The following is a 20,053-nucleotide window of genomic DNA, read 5'->3' as shown; positions in this document are numbered from 1 at the left end:
CATTATTATATAATATATATTATATCTTGCATATAAGTATATCATTTTGAGATTCTCTCTCTACATACAGCCTAAAATCCCTAGAATCAAGAGCACATAGAAAGTTAATATTTCCATGCTTGGCAGTGATGGAGCACACCTTTAATTCAGAACTTTGGAGGCAGAAGCAGGCAGAGTTCTGTGTTTGAGGCCAGCCTGATTAAGTTTCAGGAGAGCCAGGCTACACAGAGAAGCCCTATCGTGAAAAACCCAAAAAATAAAAAATAAAAAAAAGATTAAAAAAAAATACCTTTTTACATCAAGTAAACATTCTTTTGAGGATAAACTAAACTCTCCAAATAATAACTTGTGCCTGCCTCTAAGCAGTGCAGAGTTACAAAAAAAAATCCTCAAATCTCCATTGAGAGCTCAAAATATAGATGGCTCAAGCAGAAATAACTTTAAATACCAGAGACTTTGGATGCTGTCACTCAGTCAATAAAACATAAAGATGGCCAAGCTCACCATTTCACTGTCAAACTTCTTGGACTGTAAAGCATAGGGCTGGTTGGTACTTGAACTTTTCTCACTCCTAATAATGGTGTGGTATGGTCTGCAGAACTTACAGATTAAGAGCCCATTTTAACTCCTTTTAACACTCAATTCTTGGCTCAGTTTCCAGCCTACATGTAGACAAGCTAATTTGTGAGGCTAGTGAAAAGTAGTAGCCCCAAGGTTTATTGTATATTATAAACCTAATGGAATGTTAAGAATTAAACCTTGATTTCCAATTGGTTACCCTAGCAAGATTTCTAATTGGATAGTCTTTAGATGATTTTTTAAAAATGATGAGAATTTCAAACTACACAGACCCCGTTGGCAAGTGACCATTCAACATCTCGCATTTCAACACATAAAACGTTGATTACGCAATGTTTGTACTGTGGATTTGAAGTCACTTTAAGTCATAATACTGACCGTTAGGTCAAGTATTTTCTGAGAATTTGTAACTAGTGGGGTTAAGAGTTCAAATCTCATAAAACATCATTAAGATGATTTTGTGTTTTTGTAATTTAGAAAGGTCAATCAGAGAGCCTGGGCAATTCTATATTTTTGTTTATCCCTAACGCAGAGTATGAACTTACATCTCACGTAATGTCACACCTGTCATTTTGTAGAGCACAGGCTATTACAATGCCATTAGAGGTAGAAATATCCAACCACAAAAAGGTAAAGTTCAGAAGCACACACAGAGAAGGTAAATAGTAAATTTACTGGTGAGCAGGGATTTTTAATTTGAAACATGACCTGCTGCCCTATATAGTGTAGGTGTAGTTATTTTTCCAGCCATCAATTTTTAGGTCTTTCCAAGCCTTAAGAATAATATATAACTATATATCAGCCTGGCAAATTGGTTTCATTCTACTGTTGTCAAATTTGATTAATGAAAGTATGTATATTCCAGACACACAAGTGATATTTTAATATACATTTTCTATATAAAGATTATACTTTACAAATTCTTCATCTGAAGTTCCAATGTAGCTACTGCATTCCATACAACAGGCCTATCTCCTTATCCAGATCTAGCCCTCTTCGCCAGCTGACGCTCCTTGGTGATTTTCCAGTTCTCCATGGGTTGAAATTAGGGAAGAGTGACCTGGGGAAGGCCCATGAAGTGATGCGTGGGTGGCAAGCTCGGGGCGCTTTTTCCAGGTCGGCCATGCCACTGGTCACACTTCGTTGGATCTATCCCGCATCATCATGGAAGACTTAGAACTTCTCAAAGTCCCAATAAGGAAGTAGAAACAAGCCTCTATGCTCCAGGATATGGGGTCTGTCTGGGGTCTCCAATGACACCCCCACAAGTATTTCAACCAGAGATCAGACAACCATTCAGATGCTCTGAACCCAAGGAACATACTACCCCTCACCTTCCTCTCCATCTCTTCATCTTTAGGCTTCTGTCCTTAGCCTGGGAAGGATGTTTAACAGTATTGAGGCAACACATCACTCCCCCATCAAGATCTGCTTATATATTTTTTTTTCTATTTAAAAATTTTAAAACTTTTAAAAAGAATTACATGGATCAGTATTAAATTTACATCATTTTCATTCCTTGCTCTCCCTCCTCCAACTCCTCCTGTATTCTCTCTCCCTCTCAAATTCATGACCTCATCTTCTTATTGTTACATATAAACACAGGTGCATTCAAGATACAATTGTCTGTAAGGCTTTAATCACCCTGCTCTTGAATTGGAAACTTGGATTTCCTACCTAGCATAACTGACACAGACTTCAAAGACCTATTTTTGGAATTGAAAACTTGAATATGAGACTTTTGATTGCTTGTTTGCTGTCTGCTTTCACCTTAAATCTAATCTGAGTCAAAAATGGCTTGTCATGAGCCAGAGGACATTGCCATATAACAAAGAACAGAAAAAGGGAAGATGCTCATTATGGCATCTGTTTACAGTATTGTGTTGCTACTCTTCAAACATCACTTTGGATAAATATTTTATTCCAGGCTATGACTATGTTTTCAGATTGAGCTACTGGTCATGTTTATTTTTAAGTGTTCTTTTATTATCTTAATTATATATGCGTATGTGGATATATGCATGTGAGTGCTGATGCTCACAAAGGCTGGAGGCTTCAGATCTCCTGGAGCTGGAGTTGCAGGCAGTTGTGCACTACCTGATGTGGTCCTGGGGAGCTGGGCTTGCATTCTCTATAAACATGGAAATGCTGGTTGGGGTGTCATTGGAGATCAATGCGCTTAACCGCTGAGCCGTCTCTCCAGCCCAGGTCATATTTATAATGTGCAGATCCTTCAGTTGTCTTGTAAAAGTAGCTTATCCTGTCTCACTTTCTGTTTTCTTCTCTATTTAAAGAATGAAACATGTAGAAGAGAGGCTATACAGTTATCTATTGAGTGATTCTGTGTTAATCAATGCAAACTTATCAACTTCAGTAATCCCTAAATTACAAAGGACAAAATGTTCTTCTAAAATATGATCCGTACACAGATTATCGCTAAGATTCTTTTCTACTAGGAAGGGTGGTTTTTGTGTGTGTTTTGATCACAGAATTTGGGAGTTAGAAGGATTTTTAGATTACTCAGTCAATTACCTCATTTCAGAAAAGCACTGTTGTGGTTTTTCAGTAAATAGTTATAGTCAGAGTTTCACAAAAAGTCCTTCTATCCTTTCCAGATGTGGACTTTTATAGCCCACATGCATTGTATTGACCACTTTATACATGTCTTGTCAATAGTATGGACCATCTCTTAGACTGGGAAGTCTAAATGAAAGATCCATTTATCTAAGGTTTAACCTGGTTTTACTAGTTACTCATGAGATTCCGCTTAACTGATAAAAATTCTATAAAACAATAAAAAAAACTAGGGTGGGAACAGGTTATTCTGTAATGAAAGTATATATCAATTATCAAAAAAGACTTTAAAAGTATAGTTTTTAACAATAAGCAAAGAACTATGGATTAAAACAATTAGATGAGCTTTTTATTTTTTCCTTCCAAACTGCCAAAGCTTGAAATTTGGAACTAGAATATTCTAGACAGATGGAAACACATGAAAGTGAATCAGAAGACCAAACTCTAAAATGTTGGCAATACCTAATATAGTATTCTCCTAACACAACCCCACTCCCTCTTCCTCTTGGCCATACTCTTCCATAGTGATACCTTCACTGACCATGTTTGCAGTTAGGGTTTAAAAATCAGGTCTCTCTCTCTCTCTCTCTCTCTCTCTCTCTCTCTCTCTCTCTCTCTCTCTCTCTCTTCCCCCCTCCTCCTTCTCCTTCTCCCCCTCCTCCTCTATACATGCCCGTGTGCGCAAGCGCACATGCGCGCGCGCGCACACACACACACACACACACACACACACACACACACTATAAATCTATAAATTTATTGTGGACTGCCATTGTTAAGGACAGAGTTCTTGCACTAAGCCAAGCAGACCAAGTCAACATGAAGTTACTCATTTTAAGGTCCAACTCCACAAGCCAAAGCTAAGTTGCTTATGTATCTGACCCTCCAAAAAAAATAGATAAATAAAACCAAGAAAGAGGATAGCCAATGGTGGCCTCAGAATGTACACTTCGTTCCACAATTTTCTTTTCTTCTTTTGTGTGTGCCTTTTCATGATGGCACAATTGTGTCAGTTTTTAAAACTCAGTCTATCCCGCTGTGCCCATTTTCTCAGTCCATTTCCCTGTGCTGTTGCAGTTCGACACTGTCACTTGGAATTTTGCCAGGCTTTGCTTGCCCATCTCCTTGGTTACGTTCAACCTATTTCTCCACAACTATCTAGAGTCATCCTTTAAAACACTAAATTTAGCTCATATGAGTAGTAGCAGTGTAAACTGGGGTACCTAGTGGTCATGGAAAGAAGTTTCATTTTATTCCAAAAGATTAAGTAAGCCATTGAAGCGTTTAGGAGTGGGGACACCGCATACAGAGAACCACCTTTTCAGTGTCCCCAGTGCTGGGTGAAAGTGGGAAGCACCAGTCAATCAAAATGAAGAATGAGGAGGCCTCAGTGTGTGTGCAGATTCCAGGTGATGGGGGCTTAGGCTGGGCTAATATCAGTACTATGGGCTGGGTGAATTCTAGAAATATCGTGTAGGCTTAACTGATGAGACTTGATGATGAATTGGAGGGAGGAAGTAAAGGAAAGAGACTAATTGAGAGGTGTGGGAGCAGAGCAAGGAAGCCAGAAGAGGTTTCATTCCAGGCCTATTAATCTTGAGATGCTTCCAATTCATGTGAGCAGGCACTTATATAAATAAACCTGGAGCCTCGGAGAAGAATATAAACTAATGAAATATATTTGGAATTTGGTACACGATGATATTTACTGACCTCGCTATAGAGAGGCACAGCTGCAGAAGCCAGCCAGCCTAAGAGCTGCTACATTTAGAGACCAAGCCCTGGAGGATGAGCCTTCAAAGTAGGCTAAGAAGGAGCTCTGGGAGAGGAAGCAGAAAAACCAGGAGGGAGATGACTTGTGCAAGGCAAGAAGTGACGGTGTCACACAGAGGTGCCAGTAGGCTGAGTCAATTTAGCACAGGAAAGTATCTGCTCAATGTGGCGGCACAAGGCTAGAGGCCATTTGGATATATCATTATTATTTCTCCCTATCACACCTTCTCTCCTGACACTGTCTCTGGTCTTCTTCTAGTTGCATTTCTGGAAACACCCGATACTCTTTCCCCTCAAGGCTCCCTGTACAGGTCTGAACCGATACCGGTTTCAACGCCATGTACGTATGTGGAGTGATGGAACACAGGTCAGGATCACTGTCTGAGATAACCTGGCCACACTAGGATTCTGGCTCTTGCCTATTTGTGTGATCTTACAATTGTCCCTTTTCTATGCCCTGTTTCCCTCATTTATGAGATGGGGATAATAAATATACCTTCCCTCCTTGATGAAGGAGTCATGTTCATAAGAATACGAATTGCAGAATATCAGAAAATAGATGCTAAAAGATAATTGAATAATGATTTTAAAATATAAAAAAAAAATCATTTATAATGCACTTTCTTTCTCCCGAATAAAAATCAACCTAAGGGCAAAATAGACAAGTCTTTTTAGATCAATGGTTTTCAACCTGTAGGTAGTGACCCCCTTTAGGGTAGAATATCAGATAATATCAGCATATCAGATACTTACATTGTAATTCATAGCAGTATCAAAATTACAGTTACAAAGTAGCAACAAAATAATTTTATGGTTGGGGTCACCGCAACATGGGGAACTGTATTAAAGAGTTGCAACATTAGGAAAGTTGAGAACTACTAATTTAGACATTTGTGGGATTCCCCTGACCCCACTGAAGAGTTGGGCCCATCGCCCGCAGCAGACCTTGACTGAGGAGGGGTAGTATGCCACTGGCCTGTTACCCAGCCTCCTGGTACCCAGAAACAATCAGACGCAGTGGGGAGCGGTGTCGAGCAGGAACTCATTTATTAAACATCAGCACACGCTTTATAAAGCACCAAACCACAAGCCAGCTTTCCTTCTACCAATCATAACAAAGGTCAACAAAGGTCACATATCCACAAGCCTCTCTTGGGCATAGCTCAGCATGATGATCACGAGGAGGCCATGCATCTACATCATCTCTCCTGATCCCAAGAGCCAATCATAATTTTTGATAAACAAATTAGGTCCCCGCCCAGCTCACTTCCTCTCAGAGCCATCTTTGGCTTTTGCAGCCCGACATGTGCTTGGCATACACACAGACATTTATTTAGCTTTCAGAAATAAACTTTCCAATTGCCCTTTTAAGGACATGATTTTAGTACATATTCTTAAGTTAAGAGAATTAAACAAAAAAGGGAGGAGCAAGAAATGCAGGAGTCAGTGGCTATAACAAAGGTAAAGACAATGGAGCATGAAGGGGAAGGACTTGGTTCACAGTCAGGTTTGGTCCGAACCAAGGAGAATGGATTCCTGGGAAAAACACCGAGTCTGGGAACTGACCATTTTCCCGTACTTGAAGTGATCTGAACAATGACTTAATGGAGCCAGTGAGAAGGCTTAGCGGGGAAAACCGTAGCCGCCGAGGCTGATGACCTGAATTAATTCCCAGACGCCACCGTGGAGGAGAAAAGGGACTTCCGAAAGCTGTACTCTGACACGCTCACAGCACGTGGGCAACAGTAATAAAAGAAATAATAATTGACAGTACAGATCATAAGGAAGGGTTTATGGATAATCCAGGATGCATAAGGTATGTAGTATTGCTTTGCAATACTAATCTGATTTGAAATAACAAACGATAGCTTAAGTGTGATTGCTTTTTTTCCCTCTGGAATTAACTTGGACAAAGCAAAGAAGACTTAGTTATGATTACAGATTCAAATATACATGTCATTTTTTATGGATTGAACATTTGTGTCCCCCTCAAATTTATAGATGGAGAATCTAAATCAAAATGTGGTGCCGTTTGGAGGTGGAACCTTCCGGAAATGATTAGCTCATGAGAGTAGAACCTTCATGAATGTAAGTATCGCCCTTAGTGAATGCTCTCTGCCCTCTGAAGACACAAAACATCTGGACTTTACAATTTGGAAAAATGCCCTCCTCAGAACTAGCCCCCCAAAACCCCAGGCTTCAGAACCATGAGATGCAAATCCCTCTTGTTTGTCGTCCAGTCTTTGGTCATAGCAACCCGAGCTAAGATGGAAATGTGTCATGATTCTCCAAAAGTTCAAGTTTAGATGGTTGATGGTATGATGAGGAATAAAAATGAGAGCAAGACAAGCTCATCACCATTCTCATCCAACAAGATAAGGAATGGAAACGTACTGTGTATTCTGATCTTGTCCTCCATGTTCCATATGTCAGAGATGTAAGCTGTTTGCTATGGAGCACACCTTTGATGTCAGCACTCTAGAGGTAGAGGCTGGTGGATCTCTGTAAGCGTGAGGCCAGCGTGGTCTACAGAGTGAGTTTCAGACCAGCCAGGGTTACATAAGATACCCTGTCTCAAAAAAGCAAGCAAGCAAACAAAAATGTAGTCTCTAGTGCGGCAATTTGGAAGGTAGAGCCCGCTGAGGGTGCTTAGATGATGAAGGCTCTACCTTCATGTATATTTAATGCCACTATTAAAGGGACTCATGGAGGTGGGTTTCCTATCTTCTCTACAACATTCTTCCTCTCTTGAGTGTATACCAACAAGACACAGGCCTGAGGCTAACTTAACAGTACTTTGACCTTTGGTTTCTCCATGTCTGGAACTGTGAGAAATAAATGTTAGTTTCTTATAAATCACCCAGTATGTGGCACTCAGCTACAGTAACACAAATGAACTGAATAACATGCAGATACTTTTTCTAGTTGCTAGCATTCATCAAGGACATGTGCAAACCATGGAAGATGACCTTAATAAGCATGAAGGGGATTCATAAAATTATACTGTAAAGCTAACAAGGAGAATTGCGTCTTAGGAAGGCTAAGCAGGATGTGGGAAAAAGCTATCCCTAAGAGTAACACCCAAAAGCATGTTGCAGAACAGGGCTGATAAAAACTCCTGGTGCTGTCTCCTGAACACCAGAGGAAAGGGCTTCTGCTTCCCAACTGGTTACTCTTGTGTGCCAGGAACCACATCTGACCACACAAGGGGACTGTCAGAACCGCTATTGCCCACACACTTGCCCAAATGCAGCTCACAGGAGCCTGGTCCTTCCCCTCAAGTTATTACCAATTGGTGAGATTTGAGTAGGTGAATCTGATTGCCAGGAACTAGGTCACATACTTATGTTGTAGTTGTAAGGACAGGGAGACTTTGAGTGTGCCTCTTACATTGGCAAGGAATGAGACATGACATTGGTTTCTTTCCCAAATGTATACATTGATAGAAAAATATTGAGAACATAAAATTATAAAATAATGATTTGGAGACTAAATTCATTGCATTATCATTTACCACTACCATCTTCTTAACATCCTGAGTTCAATTCATCAGAAATTTTGTTGGTTCTATTTTCTTTTTTTAACCTTTACTTTTATCTGCACTTATTTTTTTTGCTGGATTTATTCCTGTGCTATCTAAGTCTTTGTTTTTCCAGTTTCTTGTGGGATATCTTTTTCTTCTGTGCAATCTCCTCTTCTGGCTTTGGGACAATTTGCTCCTTTTCAATGAGGATCATCTCAGTGTGGCACCGGGAGCTCATGTATGGGTTAACCCTGCTATGATAGGGTGGTGGTGGCACATGTCTTTAATCCCAGCACTCGGGAGGCAGACCCAGGCAGATCTCTGTGAGTTCAAGGCCAGTCTGGTCTACAGAGCAAGATTCAGGACAGCCAAGGCTACACAGAGAAACCCTGTCTCGAAAAACAAAAAACAACAACAACAGAAAAGATCTTGGGTTCATCTTTGGTGCTTTGTTCGCCTGGATGTGTTCACTGACTGGAGAAGCTGCATCTAAATCCTTCAGTTCAGCACTCTCTGCATGTTTAAGCATGTGGTGCAAAAATTCAGCACTCTTTTTTGGCTACCAACCCTGTGTCCAGCCCCAGTGTTTGGCCTGGATGCACCTATACTGACCCCACCATTATACCATCCAAGAGGCACACATCTTTCAGATACTTAGTGGCTTTTCAAATATGCATGCCCTTGATGCCCTGGGCAGTTTCACAGGTGTTCTTAAAGTGAACCTGAAGATTTGAACCTCTTGATTTGCATGATTTTGTAGGGCTTTCTGGGTCAAGAGAGCAGCACACCATCATCACGGGTCACCCCGGGCTGCTTATAGGAAGAGTTGGTTCTATTTTCAAAATAGTGTATCATACAGAAAATGAGTCCTACTCAATGGCTACACTACCCCCTATCCCACCTAGTGTAGTCAGCTCTAAATAACAGCAATAGCTTCCCTGTGGAAGCCCGTTCTCGGGTTCCTCGTGGCTTTACCCAGCAGGTCCACATAGAGGATAATCAGGACCATGGGCCTGAGTGCAGGTGTCTGAGATAGTCTGCACTTGGCTGTGCTGGGGGAGGAGGTCTTTCGCTCCACCCCTTGGCGTCTCTATAAAAACCCTGGGGCAGAGACAGTCAGGACCCATTGGAATAGGTTCCAGGTCCTCTCGAGGCTATCCTTTATTTTCTATCTGTTTATCTCCGCAAGATTCTCCGCTATAAATCCTTCTATCTAATATTTCCTGCTGCTCGCACTCAAGAAAACTCTGGGGAGCTGTGGGGTTGGTGGGTAAACGTCCCACACTTCCCAGGGCTGCACTGCTCACATCACATCCCACCTGTTGTAGTCATCCCTAAATTATAACAATAGCTTCTCTCCCAGGTCATCTTTCTACTTAACATGTTGTCCAAGTAGGAGAAGAGTTAAACTCAACAGCTAGAGAGAGCCTTTCAAGCCATAGGAAAAATCCTGTCATGTCTCCACTCAGAATCATGCCTAGACCTCATAGATGACTCAGAGCAAAGCCGAAGGCCTTCCAAGAGCCTTACTGATCTGCTATCACTCTCCCCTGTGACCTCATTTTTTCCTTCTCCTCCTCTTAGCCATTGTTCTTACTGTGGCCTCTTGTTCATTATATATGGGCATCAGATTCCTAAATTCCTGCCTTCATGCCTTAGCAATAGTTGATAGCCTTGGAGAATACACACTTCCCCCAGGTGCCTGCATAGACAACTCTATAATATCTTCAAGACCCTTTGTTTTACACTTCTCTACCCAATGCTACTTATCTTATATTTTCTTATGGTTCCAATCATCTTATAACTGCTGTATGTAGGACTACAGGTAATCCACTTAATTATGCTGTTTATTTTATCTTAACGGAGATAGGAATTTTGGCTAACGTTAGAGCACAGTGATAGCAGAGTGTCTGCTAAACATGCTCAAAGCCCTGCGTTTGACCCTCACAACTATAAAGTCGGGGGACAGTGGTTTTATACCTTTTGTTAGCTGATATGTGCAGCTGTGTAGAAAAGCCTGGAATGGGAAAATAAAAAATTATTGGCGGGATGGCTGGATGAATAAAGTATTGATATAAACATGTTTTGAGAGCATGGAATAGAGCTACTTTACCTAGACCTTTGCTTATTGAAGAAGAAAGCAAATAGAGCATAAAATTAATCAAGAATTAACATCTGATTCTACCGGAAGGGCTGGAACCAGAAGCATCTAAAAGTAGTTATTTCTGTAGACTGGAGATGGAAATGAAGTGGGACAGAGAATGGTCAGCTTTAATTTTAAACATATGTATGTTTAATATGTATGTTTAAATTTTAATCAAACATATATGTTTAAAATATATAATGTAAATAAATATATATGTATATATACAGAGAGAGAGACAAACCTGGTTATCTGTTCTCTATTGGTAGGAAGTTGAATTTACAATGAAAACTGGAAATCATGGATAATAAAAATAATAGAATTAAAATAGTATTAATATTGTTGATTTCTTACTAAATGTATTTACAGTGACAAATCTCAAGTGAAGAATGGGTGTCATTGTGAGGGCCTCTTAGCTTTGTCACATCTCAGCATTGTACTGTATTTTAGGTACCTAGCCTTTTGGGTGATGTGCTTTGTAAACACAGACTTGGCTGAACCGGAAGGTAAGGGTTTGCTTTTGCGGTATTGGCAGGTGACTCTATAAATCCTTAACAGCTATGAACACACTGCTGGAAATTACATGAAACATAATAATGTTATAGAATTGAAATAGGCAAAGTAGGACAAGAATGGCATCCTCACACATTCTTAGGTAATAAAATGCATGAGCTAATTATAATGTTTTTGGCAGCTGAAACATATGTATAGAGTATATGACATTTATGGCTATGGAAGAATAAGTTCTGAACATTACACCATGAAAATGTTAATATTCTCATGTGTAACTGAAACTCGATTTATGACTTCAGAATTTATTTGTTATTAATCTAAAAATACTTCGAGGAATAGATCTCAGTTGTTTCCTTTGAAATTTGCAAGCTTATCTAGTCTATGATGTAGAATGCCATTTTGGCAATAAATGTATAATAATGTTATTTCTACTCTACCTTGCTGAAGTACGTTGCTTCAAATTACTCTCTGATGACTTGTAAAGCATTTCTCTGACCTGGTTATAATCCATGACTCGGTGACAATGGTGAATGCCAGCTGACTGACTTGTGGAACACTCTTGAAGATGTGTTGTCTTCCCAGTTAATGAACTGTATTCCCACCTACCTCCGGGGAGCAAGTGTGATCAGCTCTCCTAGCCCTCATGATCCTGTCATGAGGATGGATGGACTTAGGGCAAAGAAACCTGCATTAGTTAAAAACAAAAAAGTATCATAGCCAGTTTTGCTAAGAACTAAAGCAGCATTTGCAACCTTAACCATTTTGACTAACTGTAATTTTCAAAAATATCAAAAGAAAAGCTTAGTAGGTTAACTATTTATTTACTGTATTTTCTAGTGTATGTTCTTAGTGAGGCTGCCTGGGTTTCAAGGTATCAGTCAATACAGAATTTATATGAACACAAAAAGCATGTATTAATCATAGTAGGCTTCTGGACTCTAGGAATTACTATTTTTGGCTTCAAATTTTATTAAAGTTATATAAGAACAAACAATTTTCTAGAAAAAGAAGATGTTGTCTTCTTTTGAAGGAACCCTTAATGCTTAATAATCATGTTAATGTGACCCTTAAAACTTTTAAGAACTTCATTTAACTATCTCCCCCACCCCCCTGCAATGGAATGGTGCAAACTTTACTTTTGGAACTGTTTTTTTGCTTTGTTTTGTTTTTGGTTTTTTATTGAGATGCATGTAAGGACTCCGTAGACAAAGAGCTCTCAAAATGCTTTCTGTTCTAAGCACTCACTCCTTGGGAGACATGAGCATGTGTGAGCATGTGTGCCAGCATGGATGGCTGTCAGCTGATGCCGGTAAGTCAAGTTCAGCTTTCAACTTGACAGATGACGCTGAGTTCTCATCTCTTCCATTTCTCCTGCTTCACCTTCATGCTTCCCTTCCTGTCTACCCATTCCTTCCTCTTCTTCCTGCTTTTATTTCTTTTCTCTCTCTCTCTCTCTTCCTCTCTCTCTCTCTCTCTCTCTCTCTCTCTCTCTCTCTCTTTCTCTCTCTCTCTCTCTCTCTCTCTCTCTCTCTCTCTCTCTCTTCCTCTCTCTCTCTCTCTCTCTTCCTCTCTCTCTCTTCCTCTCTCTTCCTCTCTCTCTCTCTCTCTTCCTGTCTGTCTGTCTTTCTTTTTAGAATCCAATGTCTAGCTAAGAAATCAAAGAGAGTATTTTTTTCCCCTCCAACTCCAAATTTGTCTCATTGAAAAGCAAATCACAGAAACACTGGGGTGATGCAGAACTTACAGCAAGGAATTTTGACATATTTAAAGGTCCCAAATATTCCTGTCCACCTTTGGCATGTACTAACTGTGGTATATTATCTCTGGCTATGTGGTAAAATACAAAATGATTATCTCAATAATCACTTTAGAATTTTCCTGTGTTAAGTTTTTGTTAGTTTACTGAGGTACGTGTCTCACACTGAAAGAAAGAAAAGGAAAGGAAGAACCTGCTGGAGCTTTCCCACGAGTGTTCATCTTGTGGTGTGAAAGCTGATTCTGCCATTTAAGATGGGCTTCATTCTAACAGAGGAACTTCCATTGAAGGAGAATGGTCCTGTTGGTGAGCCTCCCTCCCCTCACTCAAATTTGCTAAATATAGGTCTACAATGTGCAGAAATGCTAATTAGCATGATTTGATCATTCCTTGACACATGCTAATATAAACACATCACACATACTTTGTATACATACTGTTATTATTTCTGAATTTATAATGAAAATACTGCATTGTTTAGATCTAATTATTTGATGAACTGAACTGGTAGGTGGCTCTTTTGGTTTGCTTGTTTTTTTTTTTTAATTTGTTTGTTTGTTGTTATTGTTCTCTGAAATCTTCTATTAAGAAATACTAAAATTTGATATTCTGTCGAATGGCATTGTGCTGAATGTTTCAAATGCTGTACTACGGTGCACAGGAAGTTGTCTTGAATTGCTGATAAATCTGTGAAATTTTAGAAGTAGAAAACGTAAGGTATCAATGTTGTGTTCACATTTTATTTGGCAAATAGCATTGGTAAGCATGTTACAAAGAAGGTAGATCTCACAGATAAACAGTTCATTTTGTAGGAAGTCTATCTGTGTGGGGAAATATAAAACAGTCTTGAAAGGGACACTGTGTACCATTCATCAGTACATGTGCCTGTAGATTTTGTAATATGCAGTGAATATTTGATAATTATTTATTGGGTAAACAAATTTAAATCAAGATAAAACAAATTCAGGCATCTAAAATCTCAGGTTGTTTAAAATACCAGTTCCTAGATAAGCTCTAAGATGGTGTATGGTAGCCAACATAGCAGAAAAGACTTCCAAATTTTTCAGTTCATCTTGTGTTTAGCATCTTAGTAATTTTTAATAGAAGCCTTCAGAGATCAATAACAATAAAGTAAGAACTTCATCCCCTAGTTCAGTTCATCAAGTACTTGGATCTAAACAACTAAGTATTTTAATTTTAAATTCATAAACAATAAATTATGAGTGTAATGATGTAAGTGTGGTATTTTTATAGACATCTGTATTGTGGAATGATCAAACCAGGACAGTTAGCACATTATTGCCTTGCATGCTTATATTTTAGCAATTTTGAATATACAGTGCATTATTACTAATGATATATATTAGTATACTAGTGTATACTAATATACAGTGCATTATTACTAATAATTATTACATGCTGTGCAGTAGATCAGTAGAATTCATTTCCCTAATGAAACTTTGTAACTTTGACCAACATCTTCCTCTTCAGGCTTTGGTAACCACCCTTGTACTTTTTTTTAATCTGTGACTTCATCCAAATTCCACATCCCGAATTGCATGCATCAGGTTTGTGTCCAATAACATAGTGCTCTCCAGCTTTATCCACACTTGTACAAATGACAGGACTCCATTCCCCTTTAAGGCAAACAATAGCCTATCCGGTGAATACTCACTCCATATTTTTTGTTCCATTTTTTTGTGGATGTGCACTTAGGCTGTTCTCATACTTTGTCTATTGTGATGTTGCATGAACAAGAGGAAGCAAATGACTTTTCTACTATACAAGGGTGTTGGAAATTTACCTAGAATTGGGATGGCTGGGTCGTATGGTATTTCTATTTTCATATTTTTCCTTCTCTTGAAGCTCAAGGACAATTTTATTAGGGTTTCACAGAAAATTTCCAGCAGGCAAGCTGTATGTCTCAGCACCTGCCTGGAGCAGTATGGAAAGGGAAGCCAAGCTGGGTTGTTTGAGTCAAGCTGACATGGAGGTCAGCCACACGATGGCAGACAGCTTCATGGTGGGGAGGGGTGCTTTAGAGAAAGAGCGGGAAAGCCAGTGTCAGGGAAAGCATGCTTACAACAGAGATAGAAAAAAGAAAGGGAAAGACTTACATTTTTCTGGGTAATTCAGAGAAGTGGGCTCACTTGTAAAGTTGCATGCCTCTGGCCCTGCGAGCTACTTAGTTAAGGATCAGGAATTCTGAGAAATAAAAGAACATTATTGTTGTAGAATATTAGTTGAAGATGTGTTACATTTGTTTATGCTGTGGAATATTTATTTAATGATGCAAAGATGTGCTGCATTCTTTTATGTTGCTTTAAAAAACAAAACAAAACAAAACAAAAACTCTGTGAAGCTGTGTTACTTTGCCTGTCTGAAACACCTGATTGGTCTAATAATGAGCTGAATGGCCAATAGCAAGGCGGGGGAAATGATAGGTGGGGCTGGCAGGCAGAGAGAATAAATAGGAGAAATCCAGGAGAAGAAGATCAAGGAATGAGAAAAGGAGGAGAAGAGAACATGAGGGGCCAGCCACCCAGCTATACAGCAAGCCACAGAGTAAGAAGAAAAGAAAGGCATATAGAGTAGAGAAAGATAAAAGCCCAGAGGTAGAAGGTAGATGGGATAATTTAAGAAAAGCTGGCTAGAAACAAGCCAAGCTAAGGCTGAGCATTCATAAGTAAGAATAAACTTCTTTGTATTTATTTGGGAACTGTGTGGTGCCTCCCCCCGCCCCCCCAAAAAGCAAAGAGCCAAAAGAGTAAAACAACCAACTACACATTATCTCATTAAAGGGATAATTAGTCTGCCCATCTCCTTAGCATGGCTTAAAGTAACCTCATCTTCTTAGGAGTAGCCCTGCCTTCTTGAGAGGTGGTCCCTTAGCCAAGTCATTGACCCTGCCCTACCGAAGAGTTCAATCTTGGTCAGGGATTCTATCCTCTTGACCAGAAAGAGCTAGTTTTCCCTTAATTGGATTTTCCTATCATGCCATTTCCCCCCATAGTAAAGTAACCCTAAAATAATTTATGAGATGGGCTAAAATGATAGACTATATATGTGTACATATGTATATGCTTATTTTTTTTTATCAAATTTAGAAATCCAGTTCCATCAGAAGTCATCAGTGTCTGAACTGGAATTCTAGTCATTCTCTTCACTTATAGCCTTCAGACAGATGTGGTCAATGAGGGGGAATAAGAGATCAGAGCTTCCTTCTGGCATTGCTGTCCAGAGAGCCAAGGATGTTTCTAGAATTGCTGCTTTTGGGGTCCTTGCCCAGAAAATGTTTCTACTTCCTGTTCTCATCATTCTCCCCTCTGAGAATGTAACCCAAACCAACACTAGAGAATTGGGGCAATGGCCCTTCTGGCTTCTTCAAGCTGAATGGGGTGTCAGGTGTGGCAGTTAGGAGTATTCCTTCAGGTGATCTATCTAAAAGAATACAAAATTGCATCAGTGGTTTATTCGCATAACTCACATGGAGGAAAGAAAAGATGTGTCTGGAAAAAGATGTGAGGGAGAAGTAAAGGCAAGAGTTATCAGCATTATACACCCTGTTTTCTTTCTTTTTGGAAAATTAAAAGTATATTCCAAAAAGAATATATTAATATGCATTCTCAATAATAGTATGCATGGATACCCTTTTCAACATTTTCTCACCAACACTTGTGGGATTTTATGTTTTATATTTTAAAATTAATTTATTCTAATGTCAGGTAATAATTTCAATTGCAATTTGCGTTTGCCTGTTGAGTAGTAACTTTGTATATCTATGAGTTAAACAATATAGCACAACTCAACAATTTAAAAGTTGTGTGTATGTGTGTATATTTGTATATGTGTGTAACTTCAAAAAAACAACATTTTGGTATTTTTTTTAAAGCTCAGTGAGGCAATTCTTTTTTTTTTTTTTAAGAAAACTTCTTAAAATTGTTTTTTACTTTTACAGATTATAATACAATTACATCATTTTCTCTTCCCATTCCTTTCTCCAATCTACCCATATACCTTGCTCTTTTTCAAATTCATGGCCTCTTTTTCATTAATTGTTGCTGCATAGGTAGATGAACATATAGTCATACATATTTTCTCAAATACCCAAGCACAACCTCTCAGCCTGTAAAATGCTCCTTGTGTAGGTAGATGAACATATAGTCATACATATTTTCTCAAATACCCAAGCACAACCTCTCAGCCTGTAAAATGCTCCTTGTGTATGTGTTTGCAGAGCTGATCAGTTCGTATCAGAGGATCAGGTGGTGTGCTCCTCTCTGGAGAAGAGAATTTCTCCCCCTCTCGGCTTTCCTTAGTTGCTTGTACTTCTTTGTGTAAGGCTGAGGTTTCATGGGCTTTCCCCATCCACTTTGATGTGTCTGTTGTTTTTGGTCTTGTTCGTCTCATGTTTAGGCAGTCATGTTGGTGAAACTTGATGGGTGTAGCTTCCTAGGAGAAACAATCTCATAGCCACCTCCTCATTCCTTTGCCTGTCATACTCTTCTTTCCTGCCCCTCTTCCTCAGTGATCCCTGAGTCTTGGGTGCAGGAATTGTGTTGAAGATGTATCAGTTGAGACTGGGCTCCACAACTCTTTATTTTGATTAGTTGTACTTTTAGTGTGGTGGTTTCTGTCTGTTGTAAAGAGAAGTTTCCTTGAGGAGGAATTAGGACTACTTATCTGTAAGTATAAAGACAAATATTTAGAATGTAGTTAGGAATTGTGCTACTTCAGTAAAGTGGAAGTTATAGGTTCTCATCCAAGATTCATCACTTCACTAGCCAGAGGTAGTTGGCTGTTTCCAGTGCCAGGAATGGTTTCCCTCTTGTTAAGCAGATCTAAAGTGCATCACACAGCTGTTATTTATTGTCACTAACTCTATGTGCCACTACTACCACCCTTAAGGTTATTGGCTGTGCTGGTCACTGATGTGATTCATAGGCATCATAGCTGGGTAGGACCGTAGGTTGCTTCTCTCCTTTGGAAGTTTTTATGGTGACTTGTGGTATCATGAAAGCTAGTCCTGGGGTAGGGGCATTCAGGTTAATTCCAGATCAGAAGCCTCTAAGCCCTGTGTCTGAAGCACTTGGTGTTTTTAGCAACAGGATTTACCTTCCACCTTTGAAGGTCAATAAAAGACAATAACAATAACCTGCCATATTTTGGGAGTCTCTTGCACATCCCTACCAACTGTCCAAAATAGGGTTTCTTAAGCCTGGTTTTGTTAGATGGTCTTTGATTCTTGGAGGTAACATTGTCAGCTGAGATGTGGTCTGTGCCATTGACTTGGAAATCTTCTCCCTCATCTATGGCCATCATTAGAAGGTTTAGTCTTTCCATGGTGTTCCACATTTCCTGCATGTTTCTTTTCGGTGTTTTAAGTGTCTTCCATAATCCTCTACAAGACAATGCTTTTTCTGAAATGTGTTTCAAGACCCAACCCAGTATAGCAGGCACACTTGACCAAGACGGCTTCTGTCTGTTTATCCCTAATGTAGGTGTTTCATCCCATTGGCGGGAGCTCAAATTCACAATCTGTTGAGATTGGATCATCATCACCAAGGGGAAGCTAAGAGTTTAGGAAATATAAGTGTTTGCTCTTAAACTACCTTTAATAGCATTTTTTCATACTTTCCACCTTTTTATTATATATTTTTCCTCAGTTAGCCAACAAGTATTGACTGTTTGAAATCACTAGTAACAGTAAATTATTGCTATTATAAGTGATGGCTAAAGTATGGTTTGAGGCAAGCCCACCTTCTTAGCCATGGTTCCTTCACCAAGCAAGTGTCCTGATCTAACTGGAATATGAAGTTTTCATCCTGGCCAGAAATTCTGTTCTCCAGACCAGAAGGAGTTTTGTCTTAAGAGCCTGTTGCTGGAGGGCTTCTCTCAGGGTTCCACCAAGCCCCGCAGTCCCACAATCCACGTATAAAATAATCACTCGGACACTTATATTACTTATAAACTGTATGGCCGTGGCAGGCTTCTTGCTAACTGTTCTTATATCTTAAATTGACCCATTTTTATAAACCTATACCTTGCCACATGGCTGGTGGCTTACTGGCATCTTTACATGCTGCTTGTCCTGGCAGTGGCTGTAGTGTCTCTCCCTCCTTCTTCCTGTTTCCCCAATTCTCCTCTCTCTTTGTCCCGCCTATACTTCCTGCCTGGTCACTGGCCATCAGTGTTTTATTTATATAGAGTGATATCCACAGCAACAGCCCTTTATTGGTACATTATTATTGTCCTCTCTGAAAAGGTAACCCTAGAATGATTTGGAAATCAGATCAGAGATCTCGCCTGCCCCCAAACGCTTTTGGCATGTCTGTTCCTTAGCAAGGATAAGGCTGCCAAGAAGCCCAGGGACATTTTTGGCTTTTACAGAAGAAATGAAATAGTTTTCTTTAGGATCTTGTTGTTGCTGTTTTTTTTTTGTTGTTGTTGTTTTGTTGTTGTTGTTGTTGTTGTTGTTTTAGAGAGGGTTTCTCTCTGTAGTCCTGGCTGCCCTGGAACTCTCACTCTGTACATCAGGCTGGTCTTGAACTCAGAGATCCATCTGCCTTTGCCTCCCAAGTACTAGGATTAAAGACCTGTGCCACCACTACCTGGCATTTTTTTTTTCTCCTTTAGGATCATTTCACCCTGAGCTGCCTAGCCAATTTCTTCCTTCTGTTCTTAACACCCCCCCACCTCTGAAGAGGAAACACTGTCTACCCTTATGGGACTGGGGTGACAGCTGATCTGGCTTTTCCTGCTGAATGGGGTCATCAGGCCCCCCTCCAGTGGGCCTGTGTAAAAGATGCCAACAGTATATCACCAGTTTAATTTGCGTACCAGCCGGTGTAGTGAGGAAAGAACGTCCTTGATGGTGTCTGGAAAGGGATGTTAGGGAGAAGTAAAGGCAAACACTGTTAGCATTATAGGTGCTAGACAGGGAACCAAGAGAACCCAGAACAGAGAACAGTTCTTAAAGATCCAAATCAGAGTCCATCAGAACCTCTTGACGGGCTCACAAGAGCATCTGCCTATTGGGAGCCTCCTCATTATTCGTTAGTCTCTAAGGCTGGTCTCCACAGTGATGAACCCAGGATCTGCTTTCAGGCCCCTTGATAGCTGTTGGGGTGGCTAGAATCAGTGTGATTTCCTTCTCAATCTTTGCCAATAGGCAAAGAAGAGAATAACCATC

At 39.8% G+C, this 20,053-nt stretch overlaps 1 long non-coding RNA gene across 1 annotated transcript in view; it reads left to right on the top strand.

The window, feature by feature from the left end:
* LOC143267794 (uncharacterized) overlaps positions 1-20,053 on the top strand; it is a 36,752-nt gene that overhangs the window by 6,794 nt on the left and 9,905 nt on the right. Inside the window, exons 2-4 of the long non-coding RNA XR_013043299.1 lie at positions 6,928-7,014; positions 11,043-11,098; positions 12,344-12,414. This is a non-coding gene — a long non-coding RNA (uncharacterized LOC143267794). The remainder of the gene's footprint in view (positions 1-6,927; positions 7,015-11,042; positions 11,099-12,343; positions 12,415-20,053) is intronic.

This window comes from Peromyscus maniculatus, chromosome 11, assembly GCF_049852395.1.
Source record: "Peromyscus maniculatus bairdii isolate BWxNUB_F1_BW_parent chromosome 11, HU_Pman_BW_mat_3.1, whole genome shotgun sequence".
In the NCBI taxonomy this organism is placed as follows: Eukaryota; Metazoa; Chordata; class Mammalia; order Rodentia; family Cricetidae; genus Peromyscus; species Peromyscus maniculatus.
The sequence above is the reverse complement of the archived record's forward strand: the minus strand, read 5'-3'. Positions and strand labels throughout refer to the sequence as shown.